The sequence below is a fragment of the Cetorhinus maximus genome, chromosome 6 (genome assembly GCF_964194155.1).
Source record: "Cetorhinus maximus chromosome 6, sCetMax3.hap1.1, whole genome shotgun sequence".
NCBI lineage: Eukaryota > Metazoa > Chordata > Chondrichthyes > Lamniformes > Cetorhinidae > Cetorhinus > Cetorhinus maximus.
The window spans coordinates 2,665,144-2,682,338 of NC_135884.1; positions in this window are offsets into that span (position 1 = coordinate 2,665,144).

Here is a 17,195-nt window from a genome sequence, read left to right on the forward strand (position 1 = left end):
CTTGCATCACTTTGACTCCTTTTACCAATTATTTTGAATCTGTGCCCTCTAGTTCTTGATGCTCTCTCGAGTGGGAACAGTTTCTCACTATTTACCCTGTCCATACCCCTCAGGATCTTGAATATCTCTACCAAGTCTCCTACCAACCTTCTTTTCTCCAAGGAAAACAGTCCCAATATATCCTCATAGTTCTTCATCCCTGGAATCATTCTTGTGAATCTCCTCTGTACTCTCTAGATACTCTCTCATTATCCATGAGTTAGACCAATTTCCTCAACTCTCAGGTCATAAAACATTGGCACTCTACCTTGTTGGAAGTGTGAACTAATAGCAGAATGGTGAGGACAATGGGGCATTTTGGACCTCAACAAATAACGTGAGTAACAGTCTATCTCCTTAACCACTGAGATTTAAGGATGGCGAAACAGACAGAGAAACTGCAGAGCAGAAAATCAATCGAATTGTAGCGAAATCAGGACCAGAAATGGAAACAGAGGGAAAGAAAGACTTGACCGAGAGAGAAAAAAAGACAGAAAGAAAAAGTAAGAAAAAGATTTTCAATTAAAAATGGACAATTTTTAAATCTCCAACTATAATTCACTACCTGAAGAAATGAGATCAAATAGTTTAAATTGTTCCCTTTCTAGGCTAGAGAGGTTGACTAACAGTAATTAAGATTATCATGTTGTTAGATGGGTATTTAGGCTGTTAATTATGATAAGTCTGAACTTTTTGTAGTGAGTTTAATTGGCGATTAATTTGTAATTAATTTTCAAAAGCAATAGGGAGGCTAAGGGTGAAATGCAGAATGTGCAAAGCAAGCGATGGAGAGGGTAAAAGCAAAATACTGCGGATGCTGGAAATCTGGAACAGATGGAGAGGAGAGGTCACCCAGCGTGTTCTGGAGCCTCACAACTCATTGCAAATCTCTTAATCCTCTAAATTTGCTGGGCAGTTCATGGATTATTTCACAGAATGGATTGTTAACACACCTGCTATATTCGCGGCAAGATGCAGCCCATGTTCTGATTTTGACTCCAAGGGTAATAGACCTCCTGTGAGATTAAACAGGGTTTATCAGTGTGGTCTGACTGAACCATTAAAAAACTGGAGCGAAGCACTGAGGAGTTTTAAACGTGAGCTACATCCAATGTAAATTGAGTTTCTGCCATCTTTGATCCTGGTTTGTAAAACCTCCCACTGGAGGTTGACTCCTGCCCACAGAACTGACGATGTCGTCAGATTGAATTAATTAGCATGGGGAGTTTCTGCTAATTGTGACTGTTTGAGAATGCTCTTCTGAGACACACTGGCCCTAGTCAGGAAGTTTCCAAAAGCTAAAAAATACTTCATTTACGAAGAAACTGACTGAATGCCAATGAAACTATTAAATCAGTCATTCTAGTTCTGGTGACGCTCAAATAAGTAAGGAGAACTTACTCTGACCTATCTGGCTGGAGTTTATGTGAATCAGCAGTTTGTAAAGTGCTAGTGAACGCTGAACAGATAGTGTGCACTGACCTTTTAAGGGCTGAAGTTGTTTGCCATTGTCAGTGCCCTGTGTCATCAAACCCCAGACTGAAATATCCACAGAGCATGTTACCTCCAGTCCTGAATGGCTGAGTGGTGTTTGCTATACCTGCCTTGGGAGTGTTTGATGGGCACAGTGTAGAGGGAGCTTTACTCTGTATCTAACCCCGTGCTGTACCTGTCCTGGGAGTGTTTGATGGGGACAGTGTAGAGGGAGCTTTACTCTGTATCTAACCCCGTGTTGTACCTGTCCTGGGAGTGTTTGATGGGGACGGTGTAGGGGGAGCTTTACTCTGTATCTAACCCCGTGCTGTACCTGTCCTGGGAGTGTTTGATGGGGACAGTGTAGGGGGAGCTTTACTCTGTATCTAACCCCGTGCTGTACCTGTCCTGGGAGTAGTTTGATGGGGACGGTGTAGAGGGAGCTTTACTCTGTATCTAACCCCATGCTGTACCTGTCCTGGGAATGTTTGATGGGGACGGTGTAGAGGGAGGTTACTCTGTATCTAACCCCGTGCTGTACATGTTCTGGGAGTGTTTGATGGGGACAGTGTAGAGGGAGCTTTACTCTGTATCTAGCCCCGTGCTGTACCTGTCCTGGGAATGTTTGATGGGGACAGTGTAGAGGGAGCTTTACTCTGTATCTAACCCCGTGCTGTACCTGTCCTGGGAGTGTTTGATGGGGACAGTGTAGAGGGAGCTTTACTCTGTATCTAACCCCGTGCTGTACCTGTCCTGGGAGTGTTTGATGGGGACAGTGTAGAGGGAGCTTTACTCTGTATCTAACCCCGTGCTGTACCTGTCCTAGGAGTGTTTGATGGGGACAGTGTAGAGGGAGCTTTACTCTGTATCTAACCCCGTGCTGTACCTGTCCTGGGAGTGTTTGATGGGGACAGTGTAGAGGGAGCTTTACTCTGTATCTAACCCCGTGCTTTACCTGTCCTAGGAGTGTTTGATGGGGACAGTGTAGAGGGAGTTTTGCTCTGCGTGGAATTTTCTGTGCCCGCTGGTGTTGGACGTGATCGGTGGTGTGAGTAGACAATATGCACAACCGATTTCACGACGATGTGAAACTAGTCACTCACCATCCTGACTTGGAAATATATCGGCCTTCACTGTCGCTGGGTCAAAATCCTAGAACTCCCTCCCTAACAGCACTGTGGGTGTACCTACACCACATGGACTGCAGCGGTTCAAGAAGGCAGCTCAGCACCACCTTCTCAAGGGCAACTAGGGATGGGCAATAAATACTGGCCCAGCCAGCAAAGCCCACATCCCACGAATGAATCTTTTAAAAGTTCACTGTTGTCCACTCAGCACCCTGACAGTGGGGCCATGTGTCCCGCCATCAGATGTTAGGAACCTCATTGTAATACATCTGCATATCATTATCAGGCCTGCCCGCTGGAATCATCCCCTCCCCCCTCCCCCAGCCCCACCCCCACCACTCCCCGTCTCGCTGGAATCATCCCCTCCCCCCTCCCCCAGCCCCACCCCCACCACTCCCCGTCTCGCTGGAATCATCCCCTCCCCCCTCCCCCACCCCCACCCCCACCACCCCCCCGTCCCGCTGGAATCATCCCCTCCCCCCTCCCCCACCCCCACCACTCCCCGTCTCGCTGGAATCATCCCCTCCCCCACCCCCACCCCCACCACCCCCCCGTCCCGCTGGAATCATCCCCTCCCCCACCCCCACCCCCACCACCCCCCCGTCCCGCTGGAATCATCCCCTCCCCCCTCCCCCACCCCCACCACTCCCCGTCTCGCTGGAATCATCCCCTCCCCCCTCCCCCACCCCCACCACTCCCCGTCTCGCTGGAATCATCCCCTCCCCCACCCCCACCCCCACCACCCCCCCGTCCCGCTGGAATCATCCCCTCCCCCCTCCCCCACCCCCACCACTCCCCGTCTCGCTGGAATCATCCCCTCCCCCACCCCCACCCCCACCACCCCCCCGTCCCGCTGGAATCATCCCCTCCCCCCTCCCCCACCCCCACCCCCACCACCCCCCCGTCCCGCTGGAATCATCCCCTCCCCCACCCCCACCCCCACCACCCCCCCGTCTCGCTGGAATCATCCCCTCCCCCCTCCCCCACCCCCACCCCCACCACCCCCCCGTCCCGCTGGAATCATCCCCTCCCCCCTCCCCCACCCCCACCCCCACCACTCCCCGTCTCGCTGGAATCATCCCCTTCCCCCCTACCCCACCCCCACCCCCACCACCCCCCCGTCCCGCTGGAATCATCCCCCCCACCCCCACCCCTCGTCCCACTGGAATCATCCCCTCCCCCCACCGCCGGCATGTTTCACATATAAAAGACCTGCACTTGGGGGCTGCACTTTGAGGGGAACCTGAAGGTGAACCCACAGCAACGACGTGCAGAGCTCGCCAGGGTCACCTTTGGACTTCAAGCTCGAGGGGCATTGGCGGGGGGGCAAGGGCAGCCCTGCCATTCAGGAGAATTGTGGGGAGGGGGTTGGTTAGGGCAGCCCTGCCGCACAAGCATTGGGGGTGGGGGTTAGGGTGGGTGAGGGAAATGGCCACACATTAGGGAAACCTGTATAAAGTGACCATTCTCCTGCAGCTGAGACAGTTCAGGCTCAGCCACATTGGATGTGATTAGAGTTGGGCCTCCAGATAATCTGCCCACTCAGGCAACACAGAGGCATCAAAGCACCAGATGCTCCAGAGCTTTTCACCCCTCCCACCCCCACCACACACCCCCACACCCCCACACCCCCACCCACACCCCCACACCCCCACCCACACCCCCACACCCCCACCCACACCCCCACACCCCCACCACACACCCACACCCCCACACCCCCACACCCCCACACCCCCACACCCCCACCCCCACACCCCCACACCCCCACACCCCCACACCCCCACCCACACCCACCACACACCCACACCCCCACCCACACCCCCACACCCCCACCACACACCCACACCCCCACACCCCCACACCCCCACACCCCCACACCCCCACCCCCACACCCCCACACCCCCACACCCCCACCCCCACCCCCACCACACACCCACACCCCCACACCCCCACCCACCCCCCCACCCCCACCCCCACCCACACCCACACCCCCACACCCCCACCCCCACCCACACCCACACCCCCACCACACACCCACACCCACACACCCCCACCACACACCCACACCCCCACACCCCCACCCACCCCCCCACCCCCACCCCCACCCACACCCACACCCCCACACCCCCACCCACACCCCCACCCCCACCACACACCCACACCCCCACCACACACCCCCCAAACCACCCCCCCACCCCCACCCATCCCCAACCACACCCCCACACCCCCACACCCCCACACCCCCACCACACCCCACCCCCCACCCACACCCCCCACCCCCCCACCCCACGCCCACCCCCACCCCCACCCCCCCCACCCCCCCACCTCCCCCACCCCCCCACCCCCACCCACACCCACACCCACACCCCCACCCCCACCCCCACCCACACCCCCACACCCCCACACCCCCACCACACACCCACACCCCCACCACACACCCCCCAACCCACCCCCCCACCCCCACACCCCCACCACACCCCCACACCCCCACACCCCCACACCCCCACCACACCCCACCCCCCCACCCATACCCCCCACCCCCCCACCCCACCCCCACCCCCACCCCCACCCCCCCCACCCCCCACCCCCACCCACACCCACACCCACACTCCCACCCCCTCCCCCCCACCCACACCCCCACCCCCCCACCCCACCCCCACCCCCACCCCCACCCCCCCCACCCCCCCACCCCCACCCACACCCCCACCCACACCCCCCACCCCCTCCCCCACCCCCACCCCCTCCCCACCCCCACCCCCCCACCCCCACCCCCACCCCCCCACCCCCACCCCCACCCACCCCCCACCCCCACCCCCCCCACCCCACCCACACCCACACCCCCACCCCCACCCACACCCCCACACCCCACACCCCACCCCCTCCCCCACAGGAAGAGGGGAGTCGATGGGCCGGTCACTCCCAGAGTCACCTGGGTGGATGGCCCTGGGGTGTGGACCTGCTGATCCTCCTCCCTATGGGTGCCCGAGGGCCCCAGGCTGACTCCTTGAGGAGCAGGAGTATCTGGAGTGAGATCGAGCTGCCCAGCACCCCTTTTGCGTACACACTGTTGGAGGCCAATATGGCGTCAGCGATGGGGTTGAGCCCGCGCAGCAGTGGAGAAGCAAGGGCAAGGTCTCCATGGCGGCCACCATCCTACCAGTGTTGACCTCAGTGCGTTGGCAATGCCGGGGCTATCACCCCAGCCTGAAGGCGGACGTACTCCTCCATCGTGCCTTGCAACCTGAGGAGTGCAGTGGACATCCCTTCCTGATGTTCCCGAGTTTGCTTTTGCAGCTCCAGAAACTGTGACATGACCGAGTCCAGAGGCTCATCACCTGACTCAGACTCAGCAACGTTCTGGCCTCCAGCCGTCCTCCGAGTGCCGGGGACCTGGGAAGTCCCCTGCCTCCACCTGCTGTGGATCAGACAGTGCGATGTGCTCACCAGATTGTGATCCCGAGGCTACTCTAAAGCTCGGTCCCAACGAGGTGTGTGTCTCTGAGCTGGTGGAGGGTGTGGGTGAGGCTGTGACGGGACTTCAGGGAGGGTGCCTCCAGATTCCTCTTCAGAGGTTTCTTCGGGGTTTGTTTGGAGGCCCTGGGTCATGGACTCTGTCGTCTGTTTGGCAGATGTGCCAGCGGAAGCAAGGGGAGATAATTAGTGCCTGGCAGGGGCCTGTGAAACAGGACACATCACTCACAGCCTGGCTGTCTGATGGATGTTGCACTGCTGGATCCTCACTTGGTAGAGCAGCGCCGACCTCACCGTCAGCACAGGACCGGTCCCGGTCATCGCCGGCCAGCTGGATGGCTCTGTTTTCAAAGTCTGTGAGGACCTTGATTTCAGGCATTCCTCCACCGGTCTGTGACCTCTCCCTCTTGTTGTGTGCCAGCTTGTCTTGCATGAATAGAGATGGGGAGAGTGTAGGCAGGATGCCAGCCGGGCCAGATGATAAGTATAAAAGCAAAATACTGCGGATTCTGGAAATCTGAATTAAAAACAGAAAATGCTGGACAAACTCAGCAGGTCTGACAGTATCCGTGGAGAGAGAAACAGAGCTAATGTCTGTATGACCCTTCTCTAGATGATAAGTATACCTGGTCTGTGTGGGTGGTGAGTGGTCCCATGTATGGGATGAGGACAATGTCGGTGAGTGTGAGAGAGTGAATGGTGATGTCCCTTGAACCGGCAGTGAGTGAGGGCCCTGTGGATGTGAGATGGGTTTGTGAGTGTGTGAGTTGAGTGACTTACCCTGGCAGAACGGAAGAGATCATTCATCCTCTTGTGGCACTGGGTGGGTGCCCTGTTTTGAAGGGTGTTGGCACTGACCACTGCTGCCCCCACCTCCCAAGCTGGGTTAGCGCTGTTACCACCCATCCTGCGGACAGAGCGGGGGTAGGGGACATCCCGGCGGCCTCCAGGACATCTAAAAGGCGCTGGAGGGACGCGTCACTGAGCCTGGGGGCTGCTGTTTTCTTCAGTTTCAGGGCCATGTCTCCCGGGCCAGCGGTGCTGGGCTGGAATCACTGAGATGTGCCTGCGGCTGGATTGTAAACATGGCGCCCGGCGTGATACAGCGGCGAGGTGATGGTGTGGCGGACGAATGAGTGCACGCTCGCCATGGAAACGGCGAAAGCATAAATAATGTGGCGGGTTTAAGATGATACGTTGTGAAAACCCACCCTCACTGCCGGTGGGTAAAACATCGTTTCACCAGCCTGTTACCGCACTTAGTGCAAATCTGGGATGATTCCTCCCGCTGTACCTAACCCGGTGCTGTACCTAACCCGGTGCTGTACCTAACCCGGCGCTGTACCTAACCCGGCGCTGTACCTAACCGGGTGCTGTACCTAACCGGGTGCTGTACCTAACCCGGTGCTGTACCTAACCCGGCGCTGTACCTAACCCGGCGCTGTACCTAACCCGGCGCTGTACCTAACCAGGTGCTGTGCCTAACCAGGTGCTGTGCCTAACCAGGTGCTGTACCTAACCCGGTGCTGTACCTAACCCGGCGCTGTACCTAACCAGGTGCTGTACCTAACCCGGTGCTGTGCCTAACCCGGCGCTGTACCTAACCCGATGCTGTACCTAACCAGGTGCTGTACCTAACCCGGCGCTGTACCTAACCCGGCGCTGTACCTAACCCGATGCTGTACCTAACCAGGTGCTGTACCTAACCCGGCGCTGTACCTAACCAGGTGCTGTGCCTAACCAGGTGCTGTACCTAACCCGGCGCTGTACCTAACCCGGCACTGTAACTAACCAGGTGCTGTGCCTAACCAGGTGCTGTACCTAACCCGGTGCTGTACCTAACCCGGCGCTGTACCTAACCCGGCGCTGTACCTAACCAGGTGCTGTGCCTAACCAGGTGCTGTACCTAACCAGGTGCTGTACCTAACCCGGTGCTGTACCTAACCCGGCGCTGTACCTAACCAGGTGCTGTACCTAACCCGGTGCTGTGCCTACCCCGGCGCTGTACCTAACCCGATGCTGTACCTAACCAGGTGCTGTACCTAACCCGGCGCTGTACCTAACCCGGCGCTGTACCTAACCCGATGCTGTACCTAACCAGGTGCTGTACCTAACCCGGCGCTGTACCTAACCAGGTGCTGTGCCTAACCAGGTGCTGTACCTAACCCGGCGCTGTACCTAACCAGGTGCTGTGCCTAACCAGGTGCTGTACCTAACCTGGTGCTGTACCTAACCCGGCGCTGTACCTAACCCGGCGCTGTACCTAACCCGGCGCTGTACCTAACCAGGTGCTGTACCTAACCCGGCGCTGTACCTAACCTGGCGCTGTACCTAACCCGATGTTGTACCTAACCAGGTGCTGTACCTAACCCGGCGCTGTACCTAACCAGGTGCTGTGCCTAACCAGGTGCTGTACCTAACCCGGCGCTGTACCTAACCCGGTGCTGTACCTAACCAGGTGCTGTGCCTAACCAGGTGCTGTACCTAACCCGGCGCTGTACCTAACCCGGCGCTGTACCTAACCAGGTGCTGTGCCTAACCAGGTGCTATACCTAACCCGGCGCTGTACCTAACCCGGTGCTGTACCTAACCCGGCGCTGTACCTAACCCGGCGCTGTACCTAACCAGGTGCTGTGCCTAACCAGGTGCTGTACCTAACCCGGCGCTGTACCTAACCCGGCGCTGTACCTAACCAGGTGCTGTGCCTAACCAGGTGCTGTACCTGTCCTGGGAGTGTTGGAAACTGTTCCCTGAAATTGACTCTGTAGCATCACCTACATGGGTAAAAATGTCAATGAGAATAAAAAAAGTTGCAAGTCATTGTTGTTTATTTTTACGGCTGTGGTTTGAACCTATGATTCTGGTTAAACATGTCTGGAGCTTGATATTTACATGTAAATCAGTGACAAAGTGATTGTCCCCACCTGATTCCACTGCAGGAATAGTAAGACTGTCTTATCCATTGACATGTTTTCACTCAGCAGTTGGCGGAGGGCAATAGTGAGCCCGAGTGAAACAGATTCAAAACTTGTCAGTTATAGAAATATCTGTGCCCTCCCTCCATCTGTCAACCCATATTTACTGAGGGAGTCAGAGGGTCAGTACTGAGGGAGTGCTGCACTGTCGGAGTGTCAGTGCTAAGGGAGGGCAGCACTGTCAGAGGGTCAGTACTGAGGGAGTGCTGCACTGTCAGAGGGTCAGTCTTGAAGGAGTGCTGCACTGTCAGAGGGTCAATACTGAGGGAGTGCTGCACTGTCAGAGGGTCAGTACTGAGGGAGCGCTGCACTGTCAGAGGGTCAGTACTCAAGAAGTGCTGCACTGTTGGAGGTTCAGTACTGACAGAGTGCTGCACTGTCGGAGGTTCAGTACTGAGGGAGTGCTGCACTGTCAGAGGGTCAGTACTGAGGGAGTGCTGCACTGTCGGAGGGTCAGTACTGAGGGAGTGCTGCGCTGTTGGAAGGTCAGTACTGTGGGAGTGCTGCACTGTCGGAGGGTCAGTATTGAGAGAGTGCTGTACTGTCAGAGGGTCAGTACTGAGGGAGTGCTGCACTGTCAGAGAGTCAGTACTGAGTGAGCGCTGCACTGTCGGAGGTTCAGTACTGAGGGAGTGCTGCAATGTCGGAGCATCAGTATTGAGGGAGTGCTGCACTGTCAGAGGGTCAGTATTGAGGGAGTACTGCACTGTCAGAGGGTCAGTATTGAGGGAGTGCTGCACTGTCAGAGGGTCAGTACTGAGGGAGTGCTGCACTGTCAGAGGATCAGTACTGAGGGAGTGCTGCACTGTCAGAGGCTCAGTACTGAGGGAGTGCTGCACTGTCAGAGGGTCAGTACTGAGGGAGTGCTGCACTGTCAGAGGGTCAGTACTGAGGGAGCGCTGCACTGTCAGAGGGTCAGTACCGAGGGAGTGCTGCACTGTCAGAGGCTCAGTACTGAGGGAGTGCTGCACTGTCAGAGGGTCAGTACTGAGGGAGTGCTGCACTGTCAGAGGGTCAGTACTGAGGGAGTGCTGCACTGTCAGAGGGTCAGTACTGAGGGAGTGCTGCACTGCGGGAGGTGCTATTTTTCGAATGGGACATTATACTGAGCCTCACACACAAATATAAACACACACACACACACACACACAGAAAAGTTATATATACAAATGGAATATACACAAGTACACAGACAATTCTAACCTGCATTTGAAATGTAGAATGTGAAAGGATTTGAGGAAAGAGCAAGAATCAATCACATTTGCCGCTGGAGTCCGAGCAGTGACAGAAATGGGCTGGTCTGATGGCCTGCTCTCGTGCTACACTCACTTTGAATACGTCCTCAGTTAAGCCTGTTCATGATGTCCTGCAGATTGTTGATTTAGGACACAAAAACAGAAATACCTGGAAAAGCTCAGCAGGTCTGGCAGCATCTGTGAGTTTTTCCAGGTATTTTTGTTTTTGCTTTCAATTTCCAGCGTCCGCAGTTTTTTGTTTTTATCTTGTTGATTTCGGAGTCTGGTCTTCATCCGTCAGACTACATCAGTCAGAAAGACGACCATTTAATGGGCCTCCCCCTGTCTTCTGAGCTGCAGTTTCGATGGAAGCTTTTCATTCACATCAAATTAGTGACAACAAGCAAGATTCATGCACGAAAGGGAATGACTGATCCCTGTCAGCTCTGTTAGTAAATGTCCCTCAGAATTCTGTCGTGTTATTTGCCCCTGATTGCTCGGCAGTGATCACTGCTGCCAATTGACAAACTCTCCATCCCTGACACCCCCACCTTCCCCACGCCCAGTGGACATTGTGTGAGGGATAAATGGGACTCCCAGGTTTCATGGTTGATGGAAGATGTTCCCCTCCAGGTGCCACAATGCTGCGATCAGCACCCTCCATGCCTCGCACTGTCCTCCTCCCCCCATCCCCGGGTTCTCTCGGGCCTTTACTCAGGTTTGCTTCCAGGCTTTTCTGACGCTTGGGCAGCTCATCAAATCACAGAGGTCGACAGCACAGAAAAAGGCCCTTCGGCCCATCGAGTCTGCACCGGTCAAACAGGTACCTGACTATTCTAATCCCATTTTCCAGCACTAGGCCCATAGCCTTGTATGCCATGGCATTGCAAGTGCACATCCAAATACATCTTAAATGTTATGACGGTTTCTGCCTCTACCACCCTTTCAGGCAGTGAGTTCCAGATTCCCACCACCCACTGGGTGAAAAAATTCTTCCTCACATCCCCTCTAAACCTCCTGCCTGTTACCTTAAATCTATACCCCCTGGTTATTGATCCCTCCACCAAGGGGAAAAGTTCCTTCCTGTCTACCCTATCTATGCCCCTCATAATTTTATACACCTCAATCATGTCCCCCCTCAACCTCCTCTGCTCCAGGGAAAATAACCCCAGACTATCCAATCTCTCCTCATAACTAAAACTCTCCAGCCCAGGCAACATCCTGGTAAATCTCCTCTGCACTCTCTCTAGTGCAATCACATCCTTCCTATAATGCAGACTCCGGAACTGCACGCAATACTCTAGCTGTAATCTTGCCTAACAAGTATTATTCTTAAAGGTACATTGCACACTAAATAAAACAATTATTATTACATTCCTCCCCCTTTAACTCGGCTATACTTATTATATTTACAAGTACATATTTTTGAAGACAACATAATATTTACACTGGGTAAGGAATTTATAAGTTCAGTCTTTCAGGTGGTTTCCTGGTACGTGTGGAATGTCGCAGCTCCACAACTTCAGATTCTTTGTCAGGAACCTCCTTTTCCGGAGTTGCCTGAACATCAGGTGCTTCAGTGGTCACTCACAGTTCTGTATCCTCAACTCTTACAGGAACCTCAGACGTGTCAGTTCTGGGTTGAGTATCCTCAACAGGAAACGCAGACCCAGTCATGGTCACTGGTGAAACCAAATCTTGGTGATTTGTCTCTCTCTTCCTTAAATGGTCCACATGTTTATGGATGATCCGGCCTTCCACCTCCACTTGGTAAGGTAGAGGTCCAGCCACTGCACTTTTTTCACCTGGTAACCACTTTGCTGCTTTCCTGAAATTTTTCACGTATACCGGCTCTCCCACGGTAAATTTCCTCTCCTGACTATGCCAGTTGTGTCTAGTTTTCTGGTTTCCCTGACTCCTTTCCACCTTCCCCTCTAAATTCGGCATTATTCAGCTCAATCTCATCCTGAGACAGTGTTTCAAAAATAACTCCGCAGGTGTGACACCTGTTGTTGTGTGAGGGGTGGTCCTGTAATGAAAGAGAAAGCGTGCTAGCTTGGTTGCTAAGGGGTCTCCAGTTAGCTTCTTCATGCCTGTCTTGAACGTGTGAACTGCCCTTTTGGCCAGTCTGTTTGAGGAAGGGTGGGTACAGTGCAGTTTTCACAGGAGTGATACCGTTGAGGCTGATAAACTGTTGAAACTCAGCACTCGTAAATGCCGTGCTGTTATTGGAAATGACTACTTCTGGTAGTCCCTGAATGGCAAAACTCTGACGTAGTTTCTCAATTGTAGCGGACGACGTTGGTGACTTCACCTCATACACGTCCAACCATTTTGAATGGGCATCAACAATGAGCAGAAACATTGTTCCCAGGAAAGGACCAATGTAGTCAATGTGTAACCGCACCCAGGGTCCACCTGGCCACTCCCATGGGTGTAATGGAGCTGTCACTGGCAAATTTGCAGTTGCTGACATTGCACACAGTGCTTTACTAAACTCTCTATTTCACCATCCATCCCAGGCCACCATAGATAGCTGCATGCTATGGTCTTCATTCAGGATATTCCTGGATGGGCACTGTGTAGTTCAATTAAAAGTGGCTCCCTTCCCTTTGGAGGAACTATCACTCATGCTCCCCACAATAAGATGCCATCCTGGCTGGTTATCTCATGTCTTCTGTTGAAGTACAGTTTCATTTCATTAGATACATGCTCCTGTGACCAACCATGTAGCACTTGTTCTTGTACATGAGATGGGACTGAGTCCTGACTTGTCCAGTCCCTGATCTGTTGAGCACATACCGGTGAGGAATCTAAGAAATTTAACAATGAAACAAGTTCCTGTGGAACTGGGACATGCTCAACATTTTCGTGTAAAGGCAAACGACTAAGGGCATCGGCGTTTGCGATTTGATTGCCCGGCCTGTGTACGGACATGTATTCATTTGCTGCCAGAATTAAAGCCCATCATTATGTTCTTGCTGAGGCTATGGGTGGTGTAGCCTTGTCCTCACTAAATAATCCCAGCAATGGTTTGCGGTCTGAAACGATTGTAAAATGATGTCCATGTACGTACTGGTGAAAGCTTCTTTCTGGGGTGCTTCCCAAGACCAATGTTGGTTCTTTTTGAGTAGAGAATGCAGGGGGTCAGCACTGTAGATAAATTGGGTAAGAACCGCCCATAATAGTTGATCATTCCTAGGAATGATTTGAGCTCTGAGGTGTTCTTTGGCGCAGATGCTTCTCTTATGACTCTCACTTTCTCCTCAACCGGGTGGAGGCCCTATTAGTATTTCTGCATCTTCTTTCTACGTGCTTTCTTCATTCTAGCACAGACTTTAATTTCGGCTTTCTTTTTAACTTCACTATTGACTTCAGATGCAAGCTGAGCTTGGTGACTGAATCAAAGTTTCATTATCTGTCTGCCTCTTGGGAAATTCTGTGACTTTTGCTTCCAAAGTCTCTTTGGCTTCAATTAGCCGATTGTTCAGCTCTTTGCTAGACAGCTAGCTTCATCTACCTTGGAGTTTATCCGAACTCCTGTCTCCTGGCTGTATCCAGCTATACATTGCTCCCTGGGTTCTTCTGAACCCTCTCTGAGTAGCAGAGCTTCCCCTGAGCTCTCTTACATCACCAGGGCTTCCCCAGAGCCCTCTTCTCATTTCTTCTGCTGTGCTTCCAGTCTACTGTTTGAGACAGCCTTCATTTCTTCATGCTGCTGAATGGTTACACATTCCTTTCACATTTGATCTTTGAAGGACAATCAACTGGTTCTTTAAACTGTTTAATTTCTTGTTTCCCTCCCTCTGGGGTGTCCTGTTGTCCTTGGCAGAGTTGCCCTCACTTTTAGGGACTCTTATTCCCTTCGGCAGTGTTGCCCTCTGGGGCCTCTTGTTCCCTTCTGCCGAGTTGCCCTCTCTCTGGGGTTTCTTATTCCCTTTGACAGAGTGGCCCCCTCTCTGGGGTCTGTTCTAATTTTCTGTCCATAGCCATTTTTCTTGTATTTACCACTTTAAATGTATTGCCGCTTTAAGAGCAGCCGCCGTTTCTTTCACTCAGACTGTCTCTGCAGCTGTCGGCTTTTCTGTGCTGGGTTTCCCGGGCGGGGGTCCTGCAACCCCAGTCCTATTCTTTCAATGTCAGGAATGCTCGGGGAGATTTGTCAGCCATTTGGATTGGGACCCGTTTCTTCTTTAACCTAGAACAACAGCATACCTGGCGAGTATATCTTCCTTTCTTTTTAACTTGACTTCTTCTGTTCAGTCCCATCTTATACTCATCGCCAGTTTGTTGTAGGGTTGCTGAGTTGTACTATTAATGATAGAGTTGATCCACTTCTTGGGTGGAAACATTAAGTTTATTTACAATGTGCTCAGCAGCAACTACACTTGTGCATTCAACTCCAACTCCATCTCTACACCAACTGATGACGTAGCCCGAGCTACTCTCCCATTGGTTACTACAGATCATGTGATCTTGCCTAACAAGTATTATTCTTAAAGGTATATTGCACACTAAATAAAACCATAATTACTACACTCCGCTTCTCCAGGGAGGCTGTGACTTCCATTTATCAGATGACTGGCCCAAGATCACCTCCAACTGTGTGGGTGGACACCCCAATCCAGTGGCTCTAAAGGTCACAGTGGCCCTAAACTTCTATGCCTCTGGCTCTTTCCAGGGCTCAGTGGGAGATCTGTGTGGAGTGTCCCAATCAGCTGTCCACAGTTGCATCAAGCTGGTGACAGAAGCTCTGTTCAGGCAGGTATAGACTTTCCTTCATTTCCATATGGACGAGGCCGGCCAGGCTGAGTGAGCCAGAGGGTCTGCAGCGATTGCTGGGATCCCCTGCATCCAGGGTGCAACTGACTGCACACACGTGGCCATCAAGGCGCCAGCGGGTGAGCCCGGTGCCTTCGTCAACAGGAAGGGCTTCCACTCCATGAACGTGCAGATAGTGTGTGACCACAGGATGCAGATTCTGAGAGTCTGTGCAAGGTACCCAGGCAGCTCCCATGACACTTATATCCTGAGACGCTCCCAGGTGCCGGGGCTCTTCAGTGCTCCAGCCTTACAGATGGATGGCTGCTGGGTGACAAGGGCTATCCATTGAAAAGGTGGCTTATGACGCCTCTCCGCCATCCAAGAACAGAGGCAGAGCAGCGGTACTATAGGAACTAGGCCTCCACAAGGGCGGTGGTAGAGAGAACCATAGGTCTTCTGAAGATGTGCTTCCGATGCCTGGACTGCTCAGGGGGCGCAATGCAATACCCCACAGAGCGGGTATCACTGATAGTGGTTACATGCTGCACTCTCCACAATCTGGCACTGGCAAGGGGGGACCCACTGGAGGAAGAGGATCTTGAGGCAGCTGCACAGGCCCCAGAGGGTGAATCCAGTAGTGAATCAGAAGAGGAGCACGGTGAGGAGAACACTGAGGGGGTGGAGGCAGACCTCGGTAACCTCCAGGGAGGCAGGGACATCAGGGCCGCCTTGATCCAATGTTCCTTCAGCCAGGCTGCCAAAGACCCGCTCCCGCCTCAGGCCAGGGCTGCTGCCTCCATCCCGATGTCTGAAATGACCCTTTCATTTGAACCCAAAGTCCACTCGGTGCCTATGCAATAAAGTTTAGAGCCGCTCATGTCCAGCATTACACACTGGCGTACCCTGCACCTACAAAACAAGTGAAGCATGCTCAGGCCATTAAGACAAAAGCAAAATTTATATCATGTTGGCACGCACATCAAATGAACAGAACAATATATAGTGTTAATGACCACACCAGTAAACATATTAACAAAACATGGCAGAACAGAAGATCACCCACAAACAGCCCCTCTTGTGCTCATGGTGCCTTTAACTTACGTTTCCGGGTGCTGAGTCTTGGTGCTGCCCCCTCGCTGGCACCGGCATTGGAGACAGCTGCTGACTCTGCTGTCCTGTTGGCCTTGATGACCTTGGCGGGCGTCCTCTGGCCAGTGGAGCCTGTGCTGGCCCCGCCTGGGATGGAGCGGCCAGTACCATGGCTGGCATCTCCCCAGTCACCGCAGCCTCATCAGATACCACGGTCACTGGCAGAGGGGTGGAGGAGCTGCTGCCATCATCCGGAGCACCCTGAGAGGAGCCCACAGAGACAACAAGCAACTCGTGCGCCATTGATGGACGGGCACCGAGCTGGGATACTGGGTGCCTCATCCATCTCCCACACTGACAGTGACCACCTGAGGTCAGTGCCTGTGTGAGGGCTGCAGGTCCAAGCGCAACCCCAGAAACCCCTGATTCTGTCCCTGGAGCTGCCTCTCCACGAGAGTCGCCACTCTCTCAATGGGGGAGACAGTGCACTTGGCCATGAGGGACAACGCAGTGCTCACGCTCCGCATGGACTCCTCCATAACGGAGACCATGGCACGCAGATCCTCATGGATCTCCACCAGATCCTCCCACACATCCCGCTGGACATCCAGCATCTGCTGCCTAATGGACGACGCCAGAGGCTCATCATCTGCCTTTGAATCAGCATCGTCCTGGTCCCCAGCAGCCCTCCGACTGCCGGTGCCCTGGGCACTCTCTGCCTCCACCTGCCTCTCAAGCGAGTGTGAAGTGCCCTCACTGCTGTGCTCTGACATTCTAGCTGACAATCTAATGCCCACCAAGGCGCTGGTATCTGTGCTGGTGCCTGGTTCAGAGCAGGGGGTGTGATGCAGGGGCATCTAAAGCCCAGTGGTCCTCTGGCATCAAGGGTGGCTCTCCGGGGTTCCGGCGTTCGAGGGTGAGCTGGCGATTTTAGGGGAGAACAAGGACATGTCATTAGTTACAGTCACCACACTGTCACTGTGTGTGCCAGGCACCCTGGTGAGGCAATGGAGATCTGCATC